We start from the raw sequence: 25,000 nt of genomic DNA, 5'->3' as shown, positions 1-25,000 counted from the left end.
TGCATATGTATTCATAACCATATGCTTATATATTAATACTGGCGGTCTTCTGTTTAATATAATATTATTTTAATATTATATTGGTAGGCCGAACACCACCTACCCTATATACCTTTTTGAACACGGTTTCGTCAATCCGGTCATTTATTGTATGGGAAGTATGACTTTCCCACACATATTTGGATATCCATACGATTGCATATCCATATGAAAATATTTTAATATTTTTAATATATTTTTAATATTTCCTTTTTTTATATAATATAATTATATGATTATATTATATATTATATGGTAGGCTATCACCATCACCTACCATATATTTCATATACATATAAATATTTTCATATCCATATATATTTTTTATATTCATATATTTTCATATATGTTATATGCATATGTATTCATAACCATATGCTCATATATTAATACTGGCGGTCTTCTGTTTAATATAATATTATTTTAATATTATATTGGTAGGCCGAACACCACCTACCCTATATACCTTTTTGAACACGGTTTCGTCAATCCGGTCATTTATTGTATGGGAAGTATGACTTTCCCACACATATTTGGATATCCATACGATTGCATATCCATATGAAAATATTTTTAATATTTTTAATATATTTTTAATATTTCCATATTTAATATAATATAATTAAATTATTATATTATATATTATATGGTAGGCTATCCTCATCACCTACCATATATTTCATATACATATAAATATTTTCATATCCATATATATTTTTTTATATTCATATATTTTCATATATGTTATATGCATATGTATTCATAACCATATGCTCATATATTAATACTGGCGGTCTTCTGTTTAATATAATATTATTTTAATATTATATTGGCAGGCTGAACACCACCTACCCTATATACCTTTTTGAACACGGTTTCGTCAATCCGGTCATTTATTGTATGGGAAGTATGACTTTCCCACACATATTTGGATATCCATACGATTGCATATCCATATGAAAATATTTTTAATATTTTTAATATATTTTTAATATTTCCATATTTAATATAATATAATTAAATTATTATATTATATATTATATGGTAGGCTAACATCATCACCTACCATATATTCCATATACATATAAATATTTTCATATTCATATATATTTTTTTTTATATATTCATATATTTTCATATATGTTATATGCATATGTATTCATAACCATATGCTTATATATTAATACTGGCGATCTTCTGTTTAATATAATATTATTTTAATATTATATTGGCAGGCTGAACACCACCTACCCTATATACCTTTTTGAACACGGTTTCGTCAATCCGGTCATTTATTGTATGGGAAGTATGACTTTCCCACACATATTTGGATATCCATACGATTGCATATCCATATGAAAATATGTTTAATATTTTTAATATATTTTTATTATTTCCATATTTAATATAATATAATTAAATTATTATATTATATATTATATGGTAGGCTAACATCATCACCTACCATATATTCCATATACATATAAATATTTTCATATTCATATATATTTTTTTTATATATTCATATATTTTCATATATGTTATATGCATATGTATTCATAACCATATGCTTATATATTAATACTGGCGATCTTCTGTTTAATATAATATTATTTTAATATTATATTGGCAGGCTGAACACCACCTACCCTATATACCTTTTTGAACACGGTTTCGTCAATCCGGTCATTTATTGTATGGGAAGTATGACTTTCCCACACATATTTGGATATCCATACGATTGCATATCCATATGAAAATATTTTTAATATTTTTAATATATTTTTAATATTTCCATATTTAATATAATATAATTAAATTATTATATTATATATTATATGGTAGGCTATCACCATCACCTACCATATATTTCATATACATATAAATATTTTCATATCCATATATATTTTTTTATATTCATATATTTTCATATATGTTATATGCATATGTATTCATAACCATATGCTTATATATTAATACTGGCGGTCTTCTGTTTAATATAATATTATTTTAATATTATATTGGTAGGCCGAACACCACCTACCCTATATACCTTTTTGAACACGGTTTCGTCAATCCGGTCATTTATTGTATGGGAAGTATGACTTTCCCACACATATTTGGATATCCATACGATTGCATATCCATATGAAAATATTTTTAATATTTTTAATATATTTTTAATATTTCCATATTTAATATAATATAATTAAATTATTATATTATATATTATATGGTAGGCTATCACCATCACCTACCATATATTTCATATACATATAAATATTTTCATATCCATATATATTTTTTATATTCATATATTTTCATATATGTTATATGCATATGTATTCATAACCATATGCTCATATATTAATACTGGCGGTCTTCTGTTTAATATAATATTATTTTAATATTATATTGGTAGGCCGAACACCACCTACCCTATATACCTTTTTGAACACGGTTTCGTCAATCCGGTCATTTATTGTATGGGAAGTATGACTTTCCCACACATATTTGGATATCCATACGATTGCATATCCATATGAAAATATTTTTAATATTTTTAATATATTTTTAATATTTCCATATTTAATATAATATAATTAAATTATTATATTATATATTATATGGTAGGCTATCCTCATCACCTACCATATATTTCATATACATATAAATATTTTCATATCCATATATATTTTTTTATATTCATATATTTTCATATATGTTATATGCATATGTATTCATAACCATATGCTCATATATTAATACTGGCGGTCTTCTGTTTAATATAATATTATTTTAATATTATATTGGCAGGCTGAACACCACCTACCCTATATACCTTTTTGAACACGGTTTCGTCAATCCGGTCATTTATTGTATGGGAAGTATGACTTTCCCACACATATTTGGATATCCATACGATTGCATATCCATATGAAAATATTTTTAATATTTTTAATATATTTTTAATATTTCCATATTTAATATAATATAATTAAATTATTATATTATATATTATATGGTAGGCTAACATCATCACCTACCATATATTCCATATACATATAAATATTTTCATATTCATATATATTTTTTTTTATATATTCATATATTTTCATATATGTTATATGCATATGTATTCATAACCATATGCTTATATATTAATACTGGCGATCTTCTGTTTAATATAATATTATTTTAATATTATATTGGTAGGCCGAACACCACCTACCCTATATACCTTTTTGAACACGGTTTCGTCAATCCGGTCATTTATCGTATAGGAAGTACGACTTTCCCACACATATTTGGATATCCATACGATTGCATATCCATATGAAAATATTTTTAATATTTTTAATATTCGTGAGTTTTTAAATAGGGACAGAAGGAATCTCTTGAATTGAATCATGCGCGTCACTAATAAGATGACGAGGCATTTGGCTACCTATGCGAAAGTAATTCAACTCCCGCCGTCTTAAGGTTTAAGACTTATAACAATATATGTTTAATATTTTTAATATCCGTGAGGTTTTAAATAGGGACAGAAGGAATCTCTTGAATTGAATCATGCGCGTCACTAATAAGATGACGAGGCATTTGGCTACCTATGCGAAAGTAATTCAACTCCCGCCGTCTTAAGGTTTAAGACTTATAACAATATATGTTTAATATTTTTAATATCCGTGAGGTTTTAAATAGGGACAGAAGGAATCTCTTGAATTGAATCATGCGCGTCACTAATAAGATGACGAGGCATTTGGCTACCTATGCGAAAGTAATTCAACTCCCGCCGTCTTAAGGTTTAAGACTTATAACAATATATGTTTAATATTTTTAATATCCGTGAGGTTTTAAATAGGGACAGAAGGAATCTCTTGAATTGAATCATGCGCGTCACTAATAAGATGACGAGGCATTTGGCTACCTATGCGAAAGTAATTCAACTCCCGCCGTCTTAAGGTTTAAGACTTATAACAATATATGTTTAATATTTTTAATATCCGTGAGGTTTTAAATAGGGACAGAAGGAATCTCTTGAATTGAATCATGCGCGTCACTAATAAGATGACAAGGCATTTGGCTACCTATGCGAAAGTAATTCAACTCCCGCCGTCTTAAGGTTTAAGACTTATAACAATATATGTTTAATATTTTTAATATCCGTGAGGTTTTAAATAGGGACAGAAGGAATCTCTTGAATTGAATCATGCGCGTCACTAATAAGATGACGAGGCATTTGGCTACCTATGCGAAAGTAATTCAACTCCCGCCGTCTTAAGGTTTAAGACTTATAACAATATATGTTTAATATTTTTAATATCCGTGAGGTTTTAAATAGGGACAGAAGGAATCTCTTGAATTGAATCATGCGCGTCACTAATAAGATGACGAGGCATTTGGCTACCTATGCGAAAGTAATTCAACTCCCGCCGTCTTAAGGTTTAAGACTTATAACAATATATGTTTAATATTTTTAATATCCGTGAGGTTTTAAATAGGGACAGAAGGAATCTCTTGAATTGAATCATGCGCGTCACTAATAAGATGACAAGGCATTTGGCTACCTATGCGAAAGTAATTCAACTCCCGCCGTCTTAAAGTTTAAGACTTATAACAATATAAATGAAAAATATTATTTTCATTTTTCACGTCACTAATAAGATGACGAGGCATTTGGCTACCTAAACGAAAGTAATTCATCTTCCGCCGTTATAAGGTTTAAGACTTATAACAATATAAATGAAAAATATTATTTTCATTTTTCACGTCACTAATAAGATGACGAGGCATTTGGCTACCTATGCGAAAGTAATTCAACTCCCGCCGTCTTAAAGTTTAAGACTTATAACAATATAAATGAAAAATATTATTTTCATTTTTCACGTCACTATTAAGATGACGAGGCATTTGGCTACCTAAACGAAAGTAATTCATCTTCCGCCGTTATAAGGTTTAAGACTTATAACAATATAAATGAAAAATATTATTTTCATTTTTCACGTCACTAATAAGATGACGAGGCATTTGGCTACCTATGCGAAAGTAATTCAACTCCCGCCGTCTTAAAGTTTAAGACTTATAACAATATAAATGAAAAATATTATTTTCATTTTTCACGTCACTAATAAGATGACGAGGCATTTGGCTACCTATGCGAAAGTAATTCAACTCCCGCCGTCTTAAGGTTTAAGACTTATAACAATATATGTTTAATATTTTTAATATCCGTGAGGTTTTAAATAGGGACAGAAGGAATCTCTTGAATTGAATCATGCGCGTCACTAATAAGATGACGAGGCATTTGGCTACCTATGCGAAAGTAATTCAACTCCCGCCGTCTTAAGGTTTAAGACTTATAACAATATATGTTTAATATTTTTAATATCCGTGAGGTTTTAAATAGGGACAGAAGGAATCTCTTGAATTGAATCATGCGCGTCACTAATAAGATGACGAGGCATTTGGCTACCTATGCGAAAGTAATTCAACTCCCGCCGTCTTAAAGTTTAAGACTTATAACAATATAAATGAAAAATATTATTTTCATTTTTCACGTCACTAATAAGATGACGAGGCATTTGGCTACCTAAAAGAAAGTAATTCATCTTCCGCCGTTATAAGGTTTAAGACTTATAACAATATAAATGAAAAATATTATTTTCATTTTTCACGTCACTAATAAGATGACGAGGCATTTGGCTACCTAAACGAAAGTAATTCAACTCCCGCCGTCTTAAGGTTTAAGACTTATAACAATATAAATGAAAAATATTATTTTCATTTTTCACGTCACTAATAAGATGACGAAACAGTTAGTAGGCCACAATTAGTAGGGAAACGTGGACAACCCGTGATAAATCCTTATATGCTTTCTTAGATATAGCATATAAAGATTTTTTATACTAAATATACATATTTACACATGCATATTTACATTTTTTTTATATTTCGAATCATCAAGCAAAGGATAAGCTTCAGTGGATCGCAGTATGGCAGCTGCTCAACCACTTACAACACCTTGCCCGTTACAAAAGTCGTTTACAATTGATTCTAGGCTTTGTCATTGTATTAAATAATGTTTTCATATGTAACTAGCATGGCATCAGGTGATCAAAGATCCTCCCAATTTACTATGTTACAAATTACATTGGCATCACATCCATTGTCGTTTAAAATATAAATAATAAACTTTAAATGGTTTAGAAGCCATACAATGCAAATTGCCCCTTATTTATCATTGCAGTCCAGCACGGATACGACCTTAGAGGCGTTCAGGCATAATCCAACGGACGTAGCGTCATACCACTGTTCGCTCGAACAAGTATTGTGCCATTGGTCCGTACCTGCGGTTCCTCTCGTACTACGCAGGAATGCTGTCGCAACAACGTTTTGTCATTAGTAGGGTAAAACTAACCTGTCTCACGACGGTCTAAACCCAGCTCACGTTCCCTTGCATGGGTGAACAATCCAACGCTTGGTGAATTTTGCTTCACAATGATAGGAAGAGCCGACATCGAAGGATCAAAAAGCGACGTCGCTATGAACGCTTGGCCGCCACAAGCCAGTTATCCCTATGGTAACTTTTCTGACACCTCTTGTTAAAAACTCTTTAAACCAAAAGGATCGATAGGCCGAGCTTTTGCTGTCCCTGTGTGTACTGAACACCGAGATCAAGTCAGCATTTGCCCTTTTGCTCTATGTGTGGTTTCTGTCCGCACTGAGCTGGCCTTGGGACACCTCCGTTATTATTTGAGAGATGTACCGCCCCAGTCAAACTCCCTACCTGGCAATGTCCTTGAATTGGATCATACCTGAGTAATTGGAGTTATACCAAATTTTCAAATCGATAATACATGAATGCATCTCTCATTAAAGAATTTGTTTGCGATTATATAACAAACTCGTGATACTTTGATCAAGAAGCTTGCATCAAAACCCAATACCATAAGATATAATAAATATATCCGTATAATGGCTAGGAAATGATACACGTTCCATTTAATCAAGTAAGTAAGGAAACAATAAGAGTAGTGGTATTTCATTGTCGATACCAAACCGAAGTCTAATATCTCCCACTTATTCTACACCTCTTATGTCTCCTTACACTGCCAGATTAGAGTCAAGCTCAAAAGGGTCTTCTTTCCCCGCTAATTATTCCAAGCCCGTTCCCTTGGCTGTGGTTTCGCTAGATAGTAGATAGGGACAGAAGGAATCTCGTTAATCCATTCATGCGCGTCACTAATTAGATGACGAGGCATTTGGCTACCTTAAGAGAGTCATAGTTACTCCCGCCGTTGACCCGCGCTTACTTGAATTTCTTCACTTTGACATTCAGAGCACTGGGCAGAAATCACATTGTGTCAACACCCGCTAGGGCCATCACAATGCTTTGTTTTAATTAGACAGTCGGATTCCCCAAGTCCGTGCCAGTTCTGAATTGATTGTTAATTGATAATCGTTATAATTAATAAGAACTAATTGGTTTGACCCAACTAGTATTCTTAAAAATTTTAGCAAGAAAGTTCCACAATTGGATACGTAACTAAACTATCCGGGGAACAAGTTACAACCATAAATGATTATAACTCTATTTACCCAGAACGAGCACATAAACCATATTATTGTTTCCCAATCAAGCCCGACTATCTCAATCTTCAGAGCCAATCCTTATCCCGAAGTTACGGATCTAATTTGCCGACTTCCCTTACCTACATTATTCTATCGACTAGAGACTCTTCACCTTGGAGACCAGCTGCGGATATTGGTACGGCCTGTTGAGAAGTTTGCGTATCCCCACCATAAATTTTCAAGGTCCGAGGAGAAAATATCGACACAACAGTATATGTCATGCTCTTCTAGCCCATCTACCATATCTCTCTGCGAAAGACTTCCATGGTAGTACGACTATAAAACAGAAAAGAAAACTCTTCCGATATCTCTCGACGGCTTCTTTATGGTCGTTCCTGTTGCCAGGATGAGCACGAGGCCCATATTTAATAACAAACGGATACTCAACAGGTTACGGAATTGGAACCGTATTCCCTTTCGTTCAAAATTATTCAAGTATATAATTTTCACAATAATTGTAATATTTATTTTTACTTGAAAATTTTCGGCTTTCGCCTTGAACTTAGGACCGACTAACTCGTGATCAACCACTGTTCACACGAAACCCTTCTCCACTTCAGTCCTCCAAGGTCTCATTCGATTATTTGCTACTACCACCAAGATCTGTACCAATAGCAGCTCCATGCAGGCTTACGCCAAACACTTCTACGCATACCATTGTACCTTCCTACTCACTAAAGTTTCAAAATTTATATTACAAGTAATATAAATCATCTACTTTAGCGGTAATGTATAGGTATACAACTTAAGCGCCATCCATTTTAAGGGCTAGTTGCTTCGGCAGGTGAGTTGTTACACACTCCTTAGCGGATTTCGACTTCCATGATCACCGTCCTGCTGTTTTAAGCAACCAACGCCTTTCATGGTTTCTGCATGAGTTGTTAATTTGGGCACCGTAACATTACGTTTGGTTCATCCCACAGCGCCAGTTCTGCTTACCAAAAGTGGCCCACTGGGCACATTATATCATAACCTTAAACTTCATATCAAGAAAGTTAAGGTTCTTACCCATTTAAAGTTTGAGAATAGGTTAAGATCGTTTCGACCCTAAGGCCTCTAATCATTCGCTTTACCAGATAAGATTATTTTATATAACATTAAAATGCACCAGCTATCCTGAGGGAAACTTCGGAAGGAACCAGCTACTAGATGGTTCGATTGGTCTTTCGCCCCTATACTCAATTCTGACAATCGATTTGCACGTCAGAACTGTTTCGGTCTTCCATCAGGGTTTCCCCTGACTTCAACCTGATCAAGTATAGTTCACCATCTTTCGGGTCACAGCATATCTGCTCAAGGTACGTTCCAGTTAGAGGCATAAATAATATAAATATTATTATACATAACTATATAGAACGCCCCGGGATTGTGTTAATTAACTATAAAATAGTTAAAAAACTAATCCCATTAATAGTCAAGTTAATTACGCTATTAGGTTTATATCCCAATAACTTGCACATATGTTAGACTCCTTGGTCCGTGTTTCAAGACGGGTCCCGAAGGTATCCTGAATCTTTCGCATTGTTAATCATACAAGTGCATATAATAAACACAAAAATCAATGATAATTATGCCATTATATAATTCCGAAAAATTAACGCACTGTATTCTTATTAATCTATCAACACTTTATCAAATTAATGACATTTATCCTATGTTAAAATGCAAGCATAATAATTTGAATAAACTATAAGTCATATTTTATGATAAATTATATATGTTAATAGATTACAATGTCCTTATATGGAAAAAATGCACACTATTTCTATAATATTATTTAAATATTATAACTTTAATGATGAATTTTCCATAATGGATATTCAGGTTCATCGGGCTTAACCTCTAAGCAGTTTCACGTACTATTTAACTCTCTATTCAGAGTTCTTTTCAACTTTCCCTCACGGTACTTGTTTACTATCGGTCTCATGGTTATATTTAGTTTTAGATGGAGTTTACCACCCACTTAGTGCTGCACTATCAAGCAACACGACTCTTTGGAAACATCATCTAGTAATCATTAACGTTATACGGGCCTGGCACCCTCTATGGGTAAATGGCCTCATTTAAGAAGGACTTAAATCGTTAATTTCTCATACTAGAATATTGACGCTCCATACACTGCATCTCACATTTGCCATATAGACAAAGTGACTTAGTGCTGAACTGATTTCTTTTCGCTCGCCGCTACTAAGAAAATCCTTGTTAGTTTCTTTTCCTCCCCTAATTAATATGCTTAAATTCAGGGGGTAGTCCCATATGAGTTGAGGTTGTATAAAGCAATGTATATATATATATAAACAATATATCTCTATGAAGAACAATATATTTGATATATTTTCAATTTTCGCATCTTTAAATAAGAGACAATTCTAGTTAAAAAAAATTTAATTTTTTTTATGCTAGACATTTCTCAGTATTATTTGAATTGAAAAAAGAAAGAATTGTATATCTTCATTTTTTCTTTTATAAATATTTGAGATAATTGCTTTTATATTTAATATTATGAATATATAAATATATCCAATAATATACCATATGCATATCATTATAAAAATATATAATAATAAGCAACTTTATTAGCATAGTCTTACAACCCTCAACCATATGTAGTCCAAGCAGCACTATAAAATTAATTAAAGTACATAACAGCATGGACTGCGATATGCGTTCAAAATGTCGATGTTCATGTGTCCTGCAGTTCACACGATGACGCACAGTTTGCTGCGTTCTTCATCGACCCATGAGCCGAGTGATCCACCGCTTAGAGTTTTATAAATATATATAAATATACAATTCGTCAATTATGTTTTTATTGAAAGAAATTAAAAATACACCATTTAACTGGCATATATCAATTCCTTCAATAAAGTTATTTTTATACCTAAAATAATTGTTGCGAAATGTCTTAGTTTTATATAATCAATATAAATATAATTTATATTGTTTTAATATTATATAAAGCATTAACCTGTATATCAGGTACAACAATGTATATTTTAGGTGTTGCATTTATCAATGTATGCGCATAATTTAATATGAACAATACATCACGCAACGCATGTATATTAATTAAATATACACGCAATTTATATTCAATATATTCGTCTATATTTAAACATATAAAATATGTTTAATTTTTTTATATACCTAAAATAATTGTTGCGAAATGTCTTAGTTTTATATAATCAATATAAATATAATTTATATTGTTTTAATATTATATAAAGCATTAACCTGTATATCAGGTACAACAATGTATATTTTAGGTGTTGCATTTATCAATGTATGCGCATAATTTAATATGAACAATACATCACGCAACGCATGTATATTAATTAAATATACACGCAATTTATATTGAAGACAACAAATGGTCTATATATTCAATATAATATATATGTCTTTTATTTTTGGGTAATTTTTATTTATATATTTATATATAATAAATATTTTAATAACGGATAAGATTCATTCAATAATGATCCTTCCGCAGGTTCACCTACGGAAACCTTGTTACGACTTTTACTTCCTCTAAATAATCAAGTTCGGTCAACTTCTGCGAAACAACCGTAACACACAAGGCGTCACAGTGATCACGTCCGGAGACCTCACTAAATAATTCAATCGGTAGTAGCGACGGGCGGTGTGCACAAAGGGCAGGGACGTAATCAATGCGAGTTAATGACTCACACTTACTAGGAATTCCAAGTTCATGTGAACAGTTTCAGTTCACAATCCCAAGCATGAAAGTGGTTCAGCGGTTTACCCGGACCTCTCGGTCTAGGAAATACACGTTGATACTTTCATTGTAGCGCGCGTGCAGCCCAGGACATCTAAGGGCATCACAGACCTGTTATTGCTCAATCTCATTATTGCTAGACGCAATTTGTCCATTTAAGAAGCTAGTATCCTTATAATGGGACAAACCAACAGGTACGGCTCCACTTATATAAACACATTCAAACACAATAAACATTTTACTGCTACCATGAATGAAGGCTATATAAGCTTCAACACCATAATCCTGAAGATATCTATTTAATATATTTGAGTCTCGTTCGTTATCGGAATTAACCAGACAAATCACTCCACGAACTAAGAACGGCCATGCACCACCACCCATAGATTCGAGAAAGAGCTATCAATCTGTCTTACACACTTATGTTCGGACCTGGTAAGTTTTCCCGTGTTGAGTCAAATTAAGCCGCAGGCTCCACTCCTGGTGGTGCCCTTCCGTCAATTCCTTTAAGTTTCAGCTTTGCAACCATACTTCCCCCGGAGCCCAAAAGCTTTGGTTTCCCGGGAAGCGACTGAGAGAGCCATAAAAGTAGCTACACCCAATTGCTAGCTGGCATCGTTTATGGTTAGAACTAGGGCGGTATCTGATCGCCTTCGAACCTCTAACTTTCGTTCTTGATTAATGAAAACATCTTTGGCAAATGCTTTCGCTTAAGTTAGTCTTACGACGGTCCAAGAATTTCACCTCTCGCGTCGTAATACTAATGCCCCCAAACTGCTTCTATTAATCATTACCTCTTGATCTGAAAACCAATGAAAGCAGAACAGAGGTCTTATTTCATTATCCCATGCACAGAATATTCAGGCATTTGAAGCCTGCTTTAAGCACTCTAATTTGTTCAAAGTAATTGTACCGGCCCACAATAACACTCGTTTAAGAGCACTAATGCAGGTTTTTAAATAGGAGGAACATATGAAAAAATACAAGTATTTAAACATATATAAGAACTCCACCGGTAATACGCTTACATACATAAAGGTATAGTACTAACTACAATTGTATGTTGTACTACCCGTATGAAGCACAAGTTCAACTACGAACGTTTTAACCGCAACAACTTTAATATACGCTATTGGAGCTGGAATTACCGCGGCTGCTGGCACCAGACTTGCCCTCCAATTGGTCCTTGTTAAAGGATTTAAAGTGTACTCATTCCAATTACAGGGCCTCGGATATGAGTCCTGTATTGTTATTTTTCGTCACTACCTCCCCGAGCTGGGAGTGGGTAATTTACGCGCCTGCTGCCTTCCTTAGATGTGGTAGCCGTTTCTCAGGCTCCCTCTCCGGAATCGAACCCTGATTCCCCGTTACCCGTTGCAACCATGGTAGTCCTAGATACTACCATCAAAAGTTGATAGGGCAGACATTTGAAAGATCTGTCGTCGGTACAAGACCATACGATCTGCATGTTATCTAGAGTTCAACCAATATAACGATCTTGCGATCGCTTGGTTTTAGCCTAATAAAAGCACATGTCCCATAAGGTTCATGTTTTAATTGCATGTATTAGCTCTAGAATTACCACAGTTATCCAAGTAACTGTTAACGATCTAAGGAACCATAACTGATATAATGAGCCTTTTGCGGTTTCACTTTTAATGCGTGTGTACTTAGACATGCATGGCTTAATCTTTGAGACAAGCATATAACTACTGGCAGGATCAACCAGAATAATGTTTATATCTTTGATATATTTCATTTTCATATTGATATATAGAAAATAAATATTGCAAATATTTGTATAAATTAAAATATTAACGAATTTGGCCAATTATTATATGGCATTCAATATTCGTTCATTTATTAAAATATATAAATATATATATATATTTATAATATATCCCTCGGGTGCCCAACGCATACACCTCAGGGTATATTTTTTTCATGGCTTTTTCTTAAACCCTCGTTTGTGTTAGGGTATTTATATGAGCGGGCGGTCTTTTTATTTATATAAGCCTTCTTTAATATTTTTTTTAATAAAATACAATATTATGCATATATTTAATTCTAAAATATCTTTATATTTTCACATACAACAATTTGTATATATTCTATATATATTTCCTTAATTTTATAATAAAATTATCGCATATGTATTTTGATAATAAATTTAAAATTTATTTTCTTTGTATATAAAAGTCTAGTTTTATATGATATAAAACTAAGCACTTTTTAATTTTCATATATTTATATATTTTCATATATATAGTTTATTCATATTTATTTATACAATAATAATAATAATAATATTACTACTATTATCATATACGTATATGAAATTAAATTTAATTCCATATACTTACTAGGATATAATAAAAAGAAATTTTTATTTGCCTAGAACCAGAAATTAACGATAATAATTGGAAACTTGTCAAATTATAATTTATAATAAGACGTAGACGCTTCAACGATATTATCTAAGTATACAATATAGTGTATATATAATATATAATATAGTATGTTATATTATATAGATAGGCTTACACCACCTACCATATATACCTTTTTGACCACACTTTCGTCAAGCTGGGTATTTATTTGCCTTCTTTCCCTCACCTAAAAATACTCATCGGTATTTTAGTATATTCATATAATATAAATAATATACTATATTGGTAGGACGACACCACCTACCCTATATACCGTTTTGAACTCACCTTCGTCAAGCTGGGTATTGATTTGCTTTTTTTCCCTCACCTAAATATACTCATCGGTATATTTCAGTATATTTTAGTATATCCATATGAATATGTATATCCATATCCATATCCATATCCATATCCATATGAAAATAATTTAATATTTCCATATTTATTATAATATAATAAATATTATTATATTATATATTATATGGTAGGCTATCCCCATCACCTACCATATATTTCATATACATATAAATATTTTCATATCCATATATATTTTTTTATATTCATATATTTTCATATATGTTATATGCATATGTATTCATAACCATATGCTCATATATTAATACTGGCGGTCTTCTGTTTAATATAATATTATTTTAATATTATATTATATTGGTAGGCCTGAACACCACCTACCCTATATACCTTTTTGAACACGGTTTCGTCAATCCGGTCATTTATTGTATGGGAAGTATGACTTTCCCACACATATTTGGATATCCATACGATTGCATATCCATATGAAAATATTTTTAATATTTTTAATATATTTTTAATATTTCCATATTTAATATAATATAATTAAATTATTATATTATATATTATATGGTAGGCTATCACCATCACCTACCATATATTTCATATACATATAAATATTTTCATATCCATATATATTTTTTTATATTCATATATTTTCATATATGTTATATGCATATGTATTCATAACCATATGCTCATATATTAATACTGGCGGTCTTCTGTTTAATATAATATTATTTTAATATTATATTGGTAGGCCGAACACCACCTACCCTATATACCTTTTTGAACACGGTTTCGTCAATCCGGTCATTTATTGTATGGGAAGTATGACTTTCCCACACATATTGGATATCCATACGATTGCATATCCATATGAAAATATTTTTAATATTTTTAATATATTTTTAATATTTCCATATTTAATATAATATAATTAAATTATTATATTATATATTATATGGTAGGCTATCCTCATCACCTACCATATATTTCATATACATATAAATATTTTCATATCCATATATATTTTTTTATATTCATATATTTTCATATATGTTATATGCATATGTATTCATAACCATATGCTCATATATTAATACTGGCGGTCTTCTGTTTAATATAATATTATTTTAATATTATATTGGCAGGCTGAACACCACCTACCCTATATACCTTTTTGAACACGGTTTCGTCAATCCGGTCATTTATTGTATGGGAAGTATGACTTTCCCACACATATTTGGATATCCATACGATTGCATATCCATATGAAAATATTTTTAATATTTTTAATATATTTTTAATATTTCCATATTTAATATAATATAATTAAATTATTATATTATATATTATATGGTAGGCTAACATCATCACCTACCATATATTTCCTTTACATATAAATATTTTCATATTCATATATATTTTTTTTTATATATTCATATATTTTCATATATGTTATATGCATATGTATTCATAACCATATGCTTATATATTAATACTGGCGATCTTCTGTTTAATATAATATTATTTTAATATTATATTGGCAGGCTGAACACCACCTACCCTATATACCTTTTTGAACACGGTTTCGTCAATCCGGTCATTTATTGTATGGGAAGTATGACTTTCCCACACATATTTGGATATCCATACGATTGCATATCCATATGAAAATATTTTTAATATTTTTAATATATTTTTAATATTTCCATATTTAATATAATATAATTAAATTATTATATTATATATTATATGGTAGGCTAACATCATCACCTACCATATATTCCATATACATATAAATATTTTCATATTCATATATATTTTTTTTTATATATTCATATATTTCATATATGTTATATGCATATGTATTCATAACCATATGCTTATATATTAATACTGGCGATCTTCTGTTTAATATAATATTATTTTAATATTATATTGGCAGGCTGAACACCACCTACCCTATATACCTTTTTGAACACGGTTTCGTCAATCCGGTCATTTATTGTATGGGAAGTATGACTTTCCCACACATATTTGGATATCCATACGATTGCATATCCATATGAAAATATTTTTAATATTTTTAATATATTTTTAATATTTCCATATTTAATATAATATAATTAAATTATTATATTATATATTATATGGTAGGCTATCACCATCACCTACCATATATTTCATATACATATAAATATTTTCATATCCATATATATTTTTTTATATTCATATATTTTCATATATGTTATATGCATATGTATTCATAACCATATGCTTATATATTAATACTGGCGGTCTTCTGTTTAATATAATATTATTTTAATATTATATTGGTAGGCCGAACACCACCTACCCTATATACCTTTTTGAACACGGTTTCGTCAATCCGGTCATTTATTGTATGGGAAGTATGACTTTCCCACACATATTTGGATATCCATACGATTGCATATCCATATGAAAATATTTTTAATATTTTTAATATATTTTTAATATTTCCATATTTAATATAATATAATTAAATTATTATATTATATATTATATGGTAGGCTATCACCATCACCTACCATATATTTCATATACATATAAATATTTTCATATCCATATATATTTTTTTATATTCATATATTTTCATATATGTTATATGCATATGTATTCATAACCATATGCTCATATATTAATACTGGCGGTCTTCTGTTTAATATAATATTATTTTAATATTATATTGGTAGGCCGAACACCACCTACCCTATATACCTTTTTGAACACGGTTTCGTCAATCCGGTCATTTATTGTATGGGAAGTATGACTTTCCCACACATATTTGGATATCCATACGATTGCATATCCATATGAAAATATTTTTAATATTTTTAATATATTTTTAATATTTCCATATTTAATATAATATAATTAAATTATTATATTATATATTATATGGTAGGCTATCCTCATCACCTACCATATATTTCATATACATATAAATATTTTCATATCCATATATATTTTTTTATATTCATATATTTTCATATATGTTATATGCATATGTATTCATAACCATATGCTCATATATTAATACTGGCGGTCTTCTGTTTAATATAATATTATTTTAATATTATATTGGCAGGCTGAACACCACCTACCCTATATACCTTTTTGAACACGGTTTCGTCAATCCGGTCATTTATTGTATGGGAAGTATGACTTTCCCACACATATTTGGATATCCATACGATTGCATATCCATATGAAAATATTTTTAATATTTTTAATATATTTTTAATATTTCCATATTTAATATAATATAATTAAATTATTATATTATATATTATATGGTAGGCTAACATCATCACCTACCATATATTCCATATACATATAAATATTTTCATATTCATATATATTTTTTTTTATATATTCATATATTTTCATATATGTTATATGCATATGTATTCATAACCATATGCTTATATATTAATACTGGCGATCTTCTGTTTAATATAATATTATTTTAATATTATATTGGTAGGCCGAACACCACCTACCCTATATACCTTTTTGAACACGGTTTCGTCAATCCGGTCATTTATCGTATAGGAAGTACGACTTTCCCACACATATTTGGATATCCATACGATTGCATATCCATATGAAAATATTTTTAATATTTTTAATATTCGTGAGTTTTTAAATAGGGACAGAAGGAATCTCTTGAATTGAATCATGCGCGTCACTAATAAGATGACGAGGCATTTGGCTACCTATGCGAAAGTAATTCAACTCCCGCCGTCTTAAGGTTTAAGACTTATAACAATATATGTTTAATATTTTTAATATCCGTGAGGTTTTAAATAGGGACAGAAGGAATCTCTTGAATTGAATCATGCGCGTCACTAATAAGATGACGAGGCATTTGGCTACCTATGCGAAAGTAATTCAACTCCCGCCGTCTTAAGGTTTAAGACTTATAACAATATATGTTTAATATTTTTAATATCCGTGAGGTTTTAAATAGGGACAGAAGGAATCTCTTGAATTGAATCATGCGCGTCACTAATAAGATGACGAGGCATTTGGCTACCTATGCGAAAGTAATTCAACTCCCGCCGTCTTAAGGTTTAAGACTTATAACAATATATGTTTAATATTTTTAATATCCGTGAGGTTTTAAATAGGGACAGAAGGAATCTCTTGAATTGAATCATGCGCGTCACTAATAAGATGACGAGGCATTTGGCTACCTATGCGAAAGTAATTCAACTCCCGCCGTCTTAAGGTTTAAGACTTATAACAATATATGTTTAATATTTTTAATATCCGTGAGGTTTTAAATAGGGACAGAAGGAATCTCTTGAATTGAATCATGCGCGTCACTAATAAGATGACAAGGCATTTGGCTACCTATGCGAAAGTAATTCAACTCCCGCCGTCTTAAGGTTTAAGACTTATAACAATATATGTTTAATATTTTTAATATCCGTGAGGTTTTAAATAGGGACAGAAGGAATCTCTTGAATTGAATCATGCGCGTCACTAATAAGATGACGAGGCATTTGGCTACCTATGCGAAAGTAATTCAACTCCCGCCGTCTTAAGGTTTAAGACTTATAACAATATATGTTTAATATTTTTAATATCCGTGAGGTTTTAAATAGGGACAGAAGGAATCTCTTGAATTGAATCATGCGCGTCACTAATAAGATGACGAGGCATTTGGCTACCTATGCGAAAGTAATTCAACTCCCGCCGTCTTAAGGTTTAAGACTTATAACAATATATGTTTAATATTTTTAATATCCGTGAGGTTTTAAATAGGGACAGAAGGAATCTCTTGAATTGAATCATGCGCGTCACTAATAAGATGACAAGGCATTTGGCTACCTATGCGAAAGTAATTCAACTCCCGCCGTCTTAAAGTTTAAGACTTATAACAATATAAATGAAAAATATTATTTTCATTTTTCACGTCACTAATAAGATGACGAGGCATTTGGCTACCTAAACGAAAGTAATTCATCTTCCGCCGTTATAAGGTTTAAGACTTATAACAATATAAATGAAAAATATTATTTTCATTTTTCACGTCACTAATAAGATGACGAGGCATTTGGCTACCTATGCGAAAGTAATTCAACTCCCGCCGTCTTAAAGTTTAAGACTTATAACAATATAAATGAAAAATATTATTTTCATTTTTCACGTCACTATTAAGATGACGAGGCATTTGGCTACCTAAACGAAAGTAATTCATCTTCCGCCGTTATAAGGTTTAAGACTTATAACAATATAAATGAAAAATATTATTTTCATTTTTCACGTCACTAATAAGATGACGAGGCATTTGGCTACCTATGCGAAAGTAATTCAACTCCCGCCGTCTTAAAGTTTAAGACTTATAACAATATAAATGAAAAATATTATTTTCATTTTTCACGTCACTAATAAGATGACGAGGCATTTGGCTACCTATGCGAAAGTAATTCAACTCCCGCCGTCTTAAGGTTTAAGACTTATAACAATATATGTTTAATATTTTTAATATCCGTGAGGTTTTAAATAGGGACAGAAGGAATCTCTTGAATTGAATCATGCGCGTCACTAATAAGATGACGAGGCATTTGGCTACCTATGCGAAAGTAATTCAACTCCCGCCGTCTTAAGGTTTAAGACTTATAACAATATATGTTTAATATTTTTAATATCCGTGAGGTTTTAAATAGGGACAGAAGGAATCTCTTGAATTGAATCATGCGCGTCACTAATAAGATGACGAGGCATTTGGCTACCTATGCGAAAGTAATTCAACTCCCGCCGTCTTAAAGTTTAAGACTTATAACAATATAAATGAAAAATATTATTTTCATTTTTCACGTCACTAATAAGATGACGAGGCATTTGGCTACCTAAAAGAAAGTAATTCATCTTCCGCCGTTATAAGGTTTAAGACTTATAACAATATAAATGAAAAATATTATTTTCATTTTTCACGTCACTAATAAGATGACGAGGCATTTGGCTACCTAAACGAAAGTAATTCAACTCCCGCCGTCTTAAGGTTTAAGACTTATAACAATATAAATGAAAAATATTATTTTCATTTTTCACGTCACTAATAAGATGACGAAACAGTTAGTAGGCCACAATTAGTAGGGAAACGTGGACAACCCGTGATAAATCCTTATATGCTTTCTTAGATATAGCATATAAAGATTTTTTATACTAAATATACATATTTACACATGCATATTTACATTTTTTTTATATTTCGAATCATCAAGCAAAGGATAAGCTTCAGTGGATCGCAGTATGGCAGCTGCTCAACCACTTACAACACCTTGCCCGTTACAAAAGTCGTTTACAATTGATTCTAGGCTTTGTCATTGTATTAAATAATGTTTTCATATGTAACTAGCATGGCATCAGGTGATCAAAGATCCTCCCAATTTACTATGTTACAAATTACATTGGCATCACATCCATTGTCGTTTAAAATATAAATAATAAACTTTAAATGGTTTAGAAGCCATACAATGCAAATTGCCCCTTATTTATCATTGCAGTCCAGCACGGATACGACCTTAGAGGCGTTCAGGCATAATCCAACGGACGTAGCGTCATACCACTGTTCGCTCGAACAAGTATTGTGCCATTGGTCCGTACCTGCGGTTCCTCTCGTACTACGCAGGAATGCTGTCGCAACAACGTTTTGTCATTAGTAGGGTAAAACTAACCTGTCTCACGACGGTCTAAACCCAGCTCACGTTCCCTTGCATGGGTGAACAATCCAACGCTTGGTGAATTTTGCTTCACAATGATAGGAAGAGCCGACATCGAAGGATCAAAAAGCGACGTCGCTATGAACGCTTGGCCGCCACAAGCCAGTTATCCCTATGGTAACTTTTCTGACACCTCTTGTTAAAAACTCTTTAAACCAAAAGGATCGATAGGCCGAGCTTTTGCTGTCCCTGTGTGTACTGAACACCGAGATCAAGTCAGCATTTGCCCTTTTGCTCTATGTGTGGTTTCTGTCCGCACTGAGCTGGCCTTGGGACACCTCCGTTATTATTTGAGAGATGTACCGCCCCAGTCAAACTCCCTACCTGGCAATGTCCTTGAATTGGATCATACCTGAGTAATTGGAGTTATACCAAATTTTCAAATCGATAATACATGAATGCATCTCTCATTAAAGAATTTGTTTGCGATTATATAACAAACTCGTGATACTTTGATCAAGAAGCTTGCATCAAAACCCAATACCATAAGATATAATAAATATATCCGTATAATGGCTAGGAAATGATACACGTTCCATTTAATCAAGTAAGTAAGGAAACAATAAGAGTAGTGGTATTTCATTGTCGATACCAAACCGAAGTCTAATATCTCCCACTTATTCTACACCTCTTATGTCTCCTTACACTGCCAGATTAGAGTCAAGCTCAAAAGGGTCTTCTTTCCCCGCTAATTATTCCAAGCCCGTTCCCTTGGCTGTGGTTTCGCTAGATAGTAGATAGGGACAGAAGGAATCTCGTTAATCCATTCATGCGCGTCACTAATTAGATGACGAGGCATTTGGCTACCTTAAGAGAGTCATAGTTACTCCCGCCGTTGACCCGCGCTTACTTGAATTTCTTCACTTTGACATTCAGAGCACTGGGCAGAAATCACATTGTGTCAACACCCGCTAGGGCCATCACAATGCTTTGTTTTAATTAGACAGTCGGATTCCCCAAGTCCGTGCCAGTTCTGAATTGATTGTTAATTGATAATCGTTATAATTAATAAGAACTAATTGGTTTGACCCAACTAGTATTCTTAAAAATTTTAGCAAGAAAGTTCCACAATTGGATACGTAACTAAACTATCCGGGGAACAAGTTACAACCATAAATGATTATAACTCTATTTACCCAGAACGAGCACATAAACCATATTATTGTTTCCCAATCAAGCCCGACTATCTCAATCTTCAGAGCCAATCCTTATCCCGAAGTTACGGATCTAATTTGCCGACTTCCCTTACCTACATTATTCTATCGACTAGAGACTCTTCACCTTGGAGACCAGCTGCGGATATTGGTACGGCCTGTTGAGAAGTTTGCGTATCCCCACCATAAATTTTCAAGGTCCGAGGAGAAAATATCGACACAACAGTATATGTCATGCTCTTCTAGCCCATCTACCATATCTCTCTGCGAAAGACTTCCATGGTAGTACGACTATAAAACAGAAAAGAAAACTCTTCCGATATCTCTCGACGGCTTCTTTATGGTCGTTCCTGTTGCCAGGATGAGCACGAGGCCCATATTTAATAACAAACGGATACTCAACAGGTTACGGAATTGGAACCGTATTCCCTTTCGTTCAAAATTATTCAAGTATATAATTTTCACAATAATTGTAATATTTATTTTTACTTGAAAATTTTCGGCTTTCGCCTTGAACTTAGGACCGACTAACTCGTGATCAACCACTGTTCACACGAAACCCTTCTCCACTTCAGTCCTCCAAGGTCTCATTCGATTATTTGCTACTACCACCAAGATCTGTACCAATAGCAGCTCCATGCAGGCTTACGCCAAACACTTCTACGCATACCATTGTACCTTCCTACTCACTAAAGTTTCAAAATTTATATTACAAGTAATATAAATCATCTACTTTAGCGGTAATGTATAGGTATACAACTTAAGCGCCATCCATTTTAAGGGCTAGTTGCTTCGGCAGGTGAGTTGTTACACACTCCTTAGCGGATTTCGACTTCCATGATCACCGTCCTGCTGTTTTAAGCAACCAACGCCTTTCATGGTTTCTGCATGAGTTGTTAATTTGGGCACCGTAACATTACGTTTGGTTCATCCCACAGCGCCAGTTCTGCTTACCAAAAGTGGCCCACTGGGCACATTATATCATAACCTTAAACTTCATATCAAGAAAGTTAAGGTTCTTACCCATTTAAAGTTTGAGAATAGGTTAAGATCGTTTCGACCCTAAGGCCTCTAATCATTCGCTTTACCAGATAAGATTATTTTATATAACATTAAAATGCACCAGCTATCCTGAGGGAAACTTCGGAAGGAACCAGCTACTAGATGGTTCGATTGGTCTTTCGCCCCTATACTCAATTCTGACAATCGATTTGCACGTCAGAACTGTTTCGGTCTTCCATCAGGGTTTCCCCTGACTTCAACCTGATCAAGTATAGTTCACCATCTTTCGGGTCACAGCATATCTGCTCAAGGTACGTTCCAGTTAGAGGCATAAATAATATAAATATTATTATACATAACTATATAGAACGCCCCGGGATTGTGTTAATTAACTATAAAATAGTTAAAAAACTAATCCCATTAATAGTCAAGTTAATTACGCTATTAGGTTTATATCCCAATAACTTGCACATATGTTAGACTCCTTGGTCCGTGTTTCAAGACGGGTCCCGAAGGTATCCTGAATCTTTCGCATTGTTAATCATACAAGTGCATATAATAAACACAAAAATCAATGATAATTATGCCATTATATAATTCCGAAAAATTAACGCACTGTATTCTTATTAATCTATCAACACTTTATCAAATTAATGACATTTATCCTATGTTAAAATGCAAGCATAATAATTTGAATAAACTATAAGTCATATTTTATGATAAATTATATATGTTAATAGATTACAATGTCCTTATATGGAAAAAATGCACACTATTTCTATAATATTATTTAAATATTATAACTTTAATGATGAATTTTCCATAATGGATATTCAGGTTCATCGGGCTTAACCTCTAAGCAGTTTCACGTACTATTTAACTCTCTATTCAGAGTTCTTTTCAACTTTCCCTCACGGTACTTGTTTACTATCGGTCTCATGGTTATATTTAGTTTTAGATGGAGTTTACCACCCACTTAGTGCTGCACTATCAAGCAACACGACTCTTTGGAAACATCATCTAGTAATCATTAACGTTATACGGGCCTGGCACCCTCTATGGGTAAATGGCCTCATTTAAGAAGGACTTAAATCGTTAATTTCTCATACTAGAATATTGACGCTCCATACACTGCATCTCACATTTGCCATATAGACAAAGTGACTTAGTGCTGAACTGATTTCTTTTCGCTCGCCGCTACTAAGAAAATCCTTGTTAGTTTCTTTTCCTCCCCTAATTAATATGCTTAAATTCAGGGGGTAGTCCCATATGAGTTGAGGTTGTATAAAGCAATGTATATATATATATAAACAATATATCTCTATGAAGAACAATATATTTGATATATTTTCAATTTTCGCATCTTTAAATAAGAGACAATTCTAGTTAAAAAAAATTTAATTTTTTTTATGCTAGACATTTCTCAGTATTATTTGAATTGAAAAAAGAAAGAATTGTATATCTTCATTTTTTCTTTTATAAATATTTGAGATAATTGCTTTTATATTTAATATTATGAATATATAAATATATCCAATAATATACCATATGCATATCATTATAAAAATATATAATAATAAGCAACTTTATTAGCATAGTCTTACAACCCTCAACCATATGTAGTCCAAGCAGCACTATAAAATTAATTAAAGTACATAACAGCATGGACTGCGATATGCGTTCAAAATGTCGATGTTCATGTGTCCTGCAGTTCACACGATGACGCACAGTTTGCTGCGTTCTTCATCGACCCATGAGCCGAGTGATCCACCGCTTAGAGTTTTATAAATATATATAAATATACAATTCGTCAATTATGTTTTTATTGAAAGAAATTAAAAATACACCATTTAACTGGCATATATCAATTCCTTCAATAAAGTTATTTTTATACCTAAAATAATTGTTGCG

General features: G+C 32.0%; 5 non-coding genes across 5 annotated transcripts; all 5 read right to left on the bottom strand.

Annotated features, from left to right (window-relative positions):
* Positions 1-5,991: 5,991 nt before the first annotated feature.
* On the bottom strand, positions 5,992-9,941 carry LOC138927247 (large subunit ribosomal RNA). The gene has a single exon (XR_011443773.1). It is a non-coding gene; the product is annotated as a large subunit ribosomal RNA (ribosomal RNA).
* Positions 9,942-10,261: 320 nt separating this feature from the next.
* LOC138927250 (5.8S ribosomal RNA) lies at positions 10,262-10,440 on the bottom strand. Its single transcript, XR_011443776.1, has one exon. It is a non-coding gene; the product is annotated as a 5.8S ribosomal RNA (ribosomal RNA).
* Positions 10,441-11,147: 707 nt separating this feature from the next.
* On the bottom strand, positions 11,148-13,142 carry LOC138927242 (small subunit ribosomal RNA). Its single transcript, XR_011443769.1, has one exon. It is a non-coding gene; the product is annotated as a small subunit ribosomal RNA (ribosomal RNA).
* Positions 13,143-20,422: 7,280 nt separating this feature from the next.
* LOC138927246 (large subunit ribosomal RNA) lies at positions 20,423-24,372 on the bottom strand. The gene has a single exon (XR_011443772.1). It is a non-coding gene; the product is annotated as a large subunit ribosomal RNA (ribosomal RNA).
* A 320-nt stretch (positions 24,373-24,692) lies between these two features.
* Positions 24,693-24,871, bottom strand: LOC138927240 (5.8S ribosomal RNA). Its single transcript, XR_011443767.1, has one exon. It is a non-coding gene; the product is annotated as a 5.8S ribosomal RNA (ribosomal RNA).
* Between the last annotated feature and the right edge of the window lie 129 nt (positions 24,872-25,000).

This window comes from Drosophila bipectinata, unplaced genomic scaffold (genome assembly GCF_030179905.1).
Source record: "Drosophila bipectinata strain 14024-0381.07 unplaced genomic scaffold, DbipHiC1v2 scaffold_207, whole genome shotgun sequence".
NCBI lineage: Eukaryota > Metazoa > Arthropoda > Insecta > Diptera > Drosophilidae > Drosophila > Drosophila bipectinata.
This window is presented reverse-complemented; position numbering and strand designations above follow the sequence as displayed.